This window comes from Sciurus vulgaris, assembly GCF_902686455.1.
Source record: "Sciurus vulgaris genome assembly, chromosome: 9".
Classification (NCBI taxonomy): Eukaryota; Metazoa; Chordata; class Mammalia; order Rodentia; family Sciuridae; genus Sciurus; species Sciurus vulgaris.
The window spans coordinates 113932915-113940757 of NC_136469.1; the positions used below are offsets into that span (position 1 = coordinate 113932915).

Here is a 7843-nt window from a genome sequence, read left to right on the forward strand (position 1 = left end):
GCTTTGAGGGAGTAATATTCAGTGGTGTTAAATATTTGAACTTATTATATGTTTTTATATGTTAAAGTACATAATTATATATGAATTATACATTTCCTAAAAGGAATGAGACCTGTAATTATACTGAGAAACACAAAAATGAGAATGTGCTTTTGCTCTGACCTGGAATGTTGTCCAGACTCTAAAGATCATTAATACCCAGATGCATGTAAAAATGGTACAGTTGCTGTGATGTGATTCTAGTATCAATGTCTGTGCAATATCTTCAGTGTTACTTAAAATGGCAAAATTTTTAAAATAGTTTTAATCTGAAGTTTATCATGTACATGTCAGTAGGTGTCTGAATCCTTGATTAAGCTGTTAAGGTTTCATTAAGTGACTGAAATAATAGTTTTTCTTCCAGAAAATCAAATTCAGATAGAATACACTTTTTGCTTCTTGCCATTTGACCTGATGATTTTCGCAGTTCTGGATCTCAATTCGTGAAGTTCCATCATTCCCTAAAAGATGTTACACAAACACCAACCATGATATTTCTCTCTCTCTCTCTCTCTCTCTCTCTCTCTCTCTCTCTCTCGTACTGGGGATTGACCCAGGGGTGCTTTACCACTAGGCTACGTCCTAGCCCTTTTTAATATTTTGAGACAGGGTCTCACTTAGTTGCTATTGCTGAGTCTGGCCTTGAATTTGCAATCCTACTGCCTTAGCCTCCTGAGTCACTGAGATTACAGGCCTCTGTGCCAGGCCCATGATTCTCTTTCACATTCAAACATTTTTTCTTTGCAATACTTTCACATATGCTTGACAAGCACCCTATCATCAAGCTACGTACTCAGTCCCACAACCAGATTTTTAAAAATGAGTTAACAACTGGGCATGGTGGTGTATGCCTATAATCCCCCTCATTCAGAAGACTGAGGCAGTAGAAGTGAAAGTTGGAGGCCAGCCTCAGCAACAAGACCCTGTCTCAAAAAAAATAAAAAAGAGCTGGGGGTGTAGCTCAGTGGAGAACACCCCTGAGTTCAATACCCAGTACTGAAAAATTAAAAAGCAAATGGGTTAACAGTGTAATCTTTTCCCATTAGTTGGTTTTCATGGAACTTTAGTGTGAATATCTTCTCAAATGGATTATATTCATTCAACAAACATTTTAACAAATTTTGTTTAATGCTTAACATATATATATATATATATTTTTTTTTTAAGTTGATGTTATTCAGGATTTAAATTGATGTTCAGTTTTGAAACTCACATGCCAAAATGGATGTCTATTGAAGGCGTTGGGAAATGTCTGGGAGGCAAGGGATATGTAGAGGTGAAAAGCAATGTAGTTTTAAGAATAAAGCAACTTTCATAGCAGGAAATTCTAGCACTACAGAAGAAAAAGACGGGGAGGGCTACAATTTTCTCCTTGTACAATGTCCCAGGATTTCAAGAACTCAAGAATTACATAGATAAGTGTCCACTGGCAACAGGTTGAATTCATTGTGCTCTCATATTACATTTTCTTGATGCTAATCTCTGAAAACATTTAAAGATACGCAAAGAATTTGGGGTTGAAGAAAGATAGCTGATGATTAATGTTCTTTCTTTTGAGGGGGAGGAGTGGTACCAGGGATTGAACCCAGAAGGCACTTAACCCCTTAACCACATCCTCAACCTTTTTTTATATTTTATTTAGAGACAGGGTCTCACTGAGTTGCTTAGTGCCTCACTGTTGCTGAGGCTGATTTTGAACTCAAGATCTTCCTGCCTCAGCCTCCCTAGACACTGGGATTACAGGTGTGTGCCACCCCACCAGGCTTTATGTTCTTTATCACGCTGTACTTTTCATAAGGTAAATACCCTGATGCAATGACTCAGCCCCCATAAGCAACACTTCATGCGGTTCTCAAACTTCTGTTTTCATCATAGCCATCTTGTAGTGTACATTAAAATATTTGTTTGTTGCTGGGAATGATGATGCACACCTATAATCCCAGCAATTTGGGAGGAGGATTGCAAATTCAAGAACAGGCTCAGCAATTTAGGGGGAGCCCTAAGCAACTTAGATCCTGTCTAAAAATTAAAAAGGGCTGAAAATGTAGCTCAGTGGTAAAGCACCCCTGGGTTCAATCCCCAGTACCAAAATTTTTAAAAATTTTGTCAATAGTGTTTAGCTTTGGGGAGAGAATTGCTAAATAAGTTAGCTTTGTGTGAGCCAGGCCTAATCACCAATGTGAATAATTCATTCATGTTTTTAGCTTTTCTCATAACTAAAAAATACTCCAGAAGAACTGGGGATGTAGCTCAGTGGTACAGTGCTTGCCTATCATGTACAAGGCTCTGTGTTTGATACCCAGCACTACAAAGAAAAAAAAAAAATATATATATATATAAATAAAAATAAAATAAATGTATATAATATAAAAGTAGCACAGTGGTTCTCAAAACATTTTTGGTTTCAGTTTCCCCAAAGAGCTTTTGTTTATTTTGGTTATATCTATCCAGGATTTACTATAGCCAAAATTAAAACTGAGGACATGTAAAAGTATTATTTTTAATAACAACCCAATATACGTTAATATATTTTTCATAAAAAATGGTAGTGGCACTGTTTTACATTTTTGAAAATTTCTGACTTAATGTACGACAGCTGGATAATCATTTGTATTTTACATTCAGTCTGTTGTAATGTTCACTTGAGAAACTGTATGTTAGTTTTTAATACTAAATGACTTGGTATTTTGAGCAAACCATACCATAACTCACAAATAAATTATGTGACTCTTGAGCAGCATTTAATGCTACTTTAGATGAAGTGAAAATCAATTTGAAATGTTTGTAAAAAAAAAAAAAACTTTGTGAAGACCTACATAAATATTGGGGGTTTTATTTTTTATTTTTTAATTTTTTTTCGTGGGGACTGAATCCAAGTTTTCTCTATCACTGAGCTACATCCCAGCCCTTTTTTATTTTGGGACAGCATCTTGCTAAGTTGTCCAGGTTGGACTTGAACTTGCAATCCTCCTGCTTAGCCTCCCAATTACCTGGAATGAAAGGCATGTGCGCCAGTGTACCCAACTATATTGTTATATCAAGCAGTCACCATCCCAACAACAACACCCCCTCCATTTTTAAACCCAAGTTGTATGGAAACTGGATTCAAGACACTTCCTTTGAGTTCCTATTGGAAGGAACTCATCCAACTAGGAATAGACAGTGGCATCTTTGATGCCAGACCTTGGAACTTTTTTTTTCTTAATTTATTTTTATTGTAAACAAATGGGATACATCTTGTTTCTCTGTACATGAACTAGAGGCATACCATTTGTGTAATCATACATTTACATAGGGTAATGGTGTTTGTTTCATTCTGTTACTTTTTCCTTCCCCCACCCCTCCCACCCCTCTTTTCCCTCTATACACTCCCTTCCTCCATTCTTGCTCACCTCCCACCCCCCATTATGTGTCATCATCCACTTATCAGCAAGATCATTCATCCTTTGGTTTTTTAAGATTGGCTTATCTCACTTAGCATGATATTCTTCAATTTCATCCACTTGCCTGCAAATGCCATAATTTTATTATTCTTTATAGCTGAGTAATATTCCATTGTGTATATATACCACACTTTCTTTATCCATTCTTCAATTGAAGGACATCTAGGTTGGTTCCATAGTCTGGCTATTGTGAATTGAGCAGCTATGAACATTGATGTGGCTGTATCTCTGTAGTATGCTGATTTTAAGTCCTTTGGGTATAGGCCAAGGAGTGGGATAGGGGGTCAAATGGTGGTTCCATTCCAAGCTTTCTGAGGAATCTCCACACTGCTTTCCAAAGTGGCTGCACTAATTTGCAGCCCCACCAGCAATGTATGAGTGTACCTTTTTCCCCACATCCTCTCCAACACCTGTTATTGCTTGTATTCTTTTTTTTTTTTAAAAGACAATTCACTGTACACATTTTATTTACAGTTTTGTACACTGTCTTAATATGAATGGGACCGCTTTTCTACTTGAGCCATTTTTAACCAAAGCAAAATAACCTAAGTAATACAAAGTGTTAAAATACAGCATAAAGATACAAAAACAGACATACTAATTCTAGTTAGGAATGTAATTATGATGTTACATTTTTTTATAATCCACAATCATGTTTAGGAAATCACACAAACATAAATCACTGATTTGAATGAAATGCATAAATTTGTAGCAAAGTTTTGTAGTTACAAAAAACAAAAAAATTACCAAAGAATGCACAAAATTAATGTTTATTCCACCTTTGTGTCATATTCCTGGATCCTTCACCAATGTTACATGAGGAAAAAACAAAAGCAAAACAAATGGAAAACTGAAATCAGAATCACTAATGTTATCAAGTAGGGAAACAAATAAATTAAAATCTAGCAGCCATCAGCAAGAGTACAGCAAAGATAATGCTGTCAAAAGAAACAAAGAAAATTGCTAGAAAACTGTATGCATCATACTCTTTCAAACCAGCAAAATATGCCCCTGCATCCAATGGAACATAAACTCAATTTTTTTCCTATTAAGGTATAGAAATGCAAGTTCTTTTGAATATTGTGGATGGGTAAAACGTGTTTGTAATGGTAATTCTACTAAGCTAATACAGAGTGGGCCAGGAACACATTTATGGATTCTGGGGATGATGTGGACTGTAATTCTTTGATTGGGATAGTGGACACTATAATAAAAATTAAAAAAAAAAAAAAAAAAACACAGAAGTACAAGACAAAGGCGAATGAGACTTCTCTTATATCTGAGTAACATTTAGATGGAATCAAATTTAAATGCAGTCCACTCTGCTTTTGAAGAGGCTTTGGTTCAGCTCCCAAATCTCGATTGCTTGACGCAGCCTCCTATGAGAATACTCAGAAGGTGTCTTCTTAAACAACAAACCTATTTTTAGTGGTGGAGCCGCTCTTAGTAGCTGTGTCTGCATGGGACTGATAACCAATCACTATCTTTGGAAGAAGTCCTAACCTTTCCTTGTATACTCTCCCTATATGTGTAACAGCCTCTCTGTTTTCACATTCAGTAGTCCATATTGCTATCTTATCACCTTTAGCTCTAACATTAACAACAGCTCCACATACATCATCACTGTAGTCATCAAAAGATTCTCCGATAAGGCACAGCAGTGTCTCTAGCCAAAAGTGATCGAGGTCACTTCGTCTCTGCTGTTTGTTCAATGTAATGAGCCATCTTCCACCCCGTTTGTTTTTCTCATCTTCCCACATAGGCTCAATACCATCCCTAAAAAGTGAGTAGTCACAGCCAGGCATTAAATTACTAGACAACTGGATATGGTTGTATAGAGCCCAAAAGTCTTCAACAGTATCAAACTTAGAGATCAGTCGAAGGTTTGCTTGCCAAGTTTTACTTTTTATCATTTTTAAAAAACCAGAGTGCCCATCTATTCTGTAGAGGATGTTTTATATAGTGTTCTGGGTTAGCAACCTCCTGATTAGATTCTGTTTTCTCCTCTTCTGTAGGCGGGGGATTAGGTGTAGGGGTGGTTTCCGGTTCCACAGTCGCCATCTTTGATCTTTGCTTGTATTCTTGATAATCACCATTCTAATTGGGGTGAGATGGAATCTTAGGGTAGTTTTGATTTGCATTTCTCTTATTACTAGAGATGTTGAACAGTTTTTCATATATCTGTTGATTGCTTGTAAATCTTCTGTGAAGTGTCTGTTCATTTCCTTAGCCCATTTGTTGATTGGATTATTTGTATTCTTGGTGTAGAGTTTTTTGAGTTCTTTATATATTCTGGAAATTATTGCTGTATCTGAAGTATGAGTGGCAAATATATTCTCCCACTCTGTAAGTTCTCTCTTCATATTGCTGATAGTTTCCTTTGCTGAGAGAAAGTTATTTAGTTTGAATCTATCCCAGGTACTGATTCTTGCTTTTATTTCTTACGCTATGGGAGTCCTGTTAAGGAAGTCTGATCCTAAGCCGACATATTGAAGATTTGGACCTACTTTTTCTTCTATAAGATGCAGGGTCTCTGGTCTGATTTCAAGGTCCCTGATCCATTGTGAGTTGATTTTTGTGCAGGGTGAGAGATAGGGGTTTAGTTTCATTCTGTTGCATATGGATTTCCAAGCACCATTTGTTGAAGAGGCTATCTTTTCTCCATTGTATATTTTTGGCACCTTTGTCTAGTACGAGAAAATTGTATTTATTTGGGTTTGTGTCCATGTCATCTATTCTGTACCATTGATCTACTTGTCTATTTTGGTGCCAATACCATGCCGTTTTTGTTACTATTGCTTTGTAGTATAATTGAAGTTCTGGTATTGCAATACTCCCTATTCCTGCTAAGGATTGCCTTAGCTATTCTGGGTTTCTTATTCTTCCAGATGATTTTCATGATTGCTTGCTCTATTTCTGAAAGGTACGTCATTGGGATTTTAATTGGAATTGCATTGAATCTGTATAGCACTTTTGGTAGTATGGCCATTTTGACAATATTAATTCTGCCTGTCCAAGAACATGGGGGATCTTTCCATCTTCTAAGGTCTTCCTCAATTTCTTTCTTCAATGTTTTATAGTTTTCATTGTAGAGATCTTTTACCTCTTTGGTTAGATTGATTCCCAAGTATTTTATTTTTTTGAGGCTACTGCAAATGCAGTTGTTTTCCTCATTTCCTTTTCAGGTGTTTCATCACTTGTGTATAAAAATGCTCTAGATTTATGTGTGCTGATTTTATAGCCAGCTATTTTGCTGAATTCATTGATGAGGTCTAGAAGTTTTCTGGAGGAGTTTTTTGGATCCTCTAAATAGAGAACATGTCATCAACAAATAGTGACAGATTAAGTTCCTCTTTTCCTATTTGTATCCCTTTAATTTCTTTAATCTGTCTAATTGCTCTGACTAGTATTTCAAGAACAATGTTGAATAGAAGTGGTGAAAGAGGACATCCCTGTCTTGTTCCTGTTTTTAAAGGGAATGGTTTCAGTTTTTCTCCATTAAGAATGATGTTGGCCATGGGCTTAGCATAAATAGCCTTTACAATGTTCAGGTATGTTCCTACTATCCCTATTTTTTCTAGTGTTTTGAGCATGAAGTGGTGTTGTATTTTGTCAAACGCTTTTTCTGCGTCAATTGAAGTAACCATATGTTTCTTATCCTTAAGTCTGTTGACATGATGGATTACGTTTATTGATTTACGGATGTTAAACCATCCTTGCATTCCAGGGATGAACCCCACTTGATTGTGGTGCACAATTTTCTTAATATGTTTTTTGGTATGATTTGCCAATATTTTGTTAAGGATCTTTGTATCTATATTCATCAAGGATATTGGTCTAAAATTTTCTTTCCTTGATGTGTCTTTGCCTGGTTTGGGTATGAGGGTGATATTAGCTTCACAGAATGAGTTTGGTAGGGCACCCTCCTTTTCTATTTCCTGGAATACTTTGAGAAGTATTGGAATGAGTTCTTCTTTGAAGGTCTTGTAGAACTCGGCTGAGAATCCGTCTGGTCCTGGGCTTTTCTTGGATGGTAGATTTTTAATGGCTTCTTCTATTTCCTTGCTTGATATTGATCTGTTTAAATTGTGTATGTCCTCCTAGTTCAGTTTGGGAGGAGCATATGTCTCTAGAAATTTGTCAATGTCTTTGGTAGTTTCTATTTTGTTGGAATACAGATTTTCAAAGTAGCTTCTCATTATGTTCTGTATCTCAGTGGTGTCTGTCGTGATATTTCCTTTTGCATTATGTATTTTAGTAATTTGAGTTTTCTCTCTCCTTCTCTTTGTTAGTGTGGCTAAGGGTTTGTCTATTTTGTTTACTTTTTCAAAGAACCAACTTTTAGTTTTGTCAATTTTTTG

The 7843-nt window shown here is 36.1% G+C and overlaps 1 pseudogene across 1 annotated transcript; it reads right to left on the reverse strand.

The window, feature by feature from the left end:
* Positions 1–4236: 4236 nt before the first annotated feature.
* On the reverse strand, positions 4237–5545 carry LOC306669057 (eukaryotic translation initiation factor 4E-like; annotated as a pseudogene). Its single transcript has one exon. The product of its transcript is annotated as a eukaryotic translation initiation factor 4E-like (transcript).
* Between the last annotated feature and the right edge of the window lie 2298 nt (positions 5546–7843).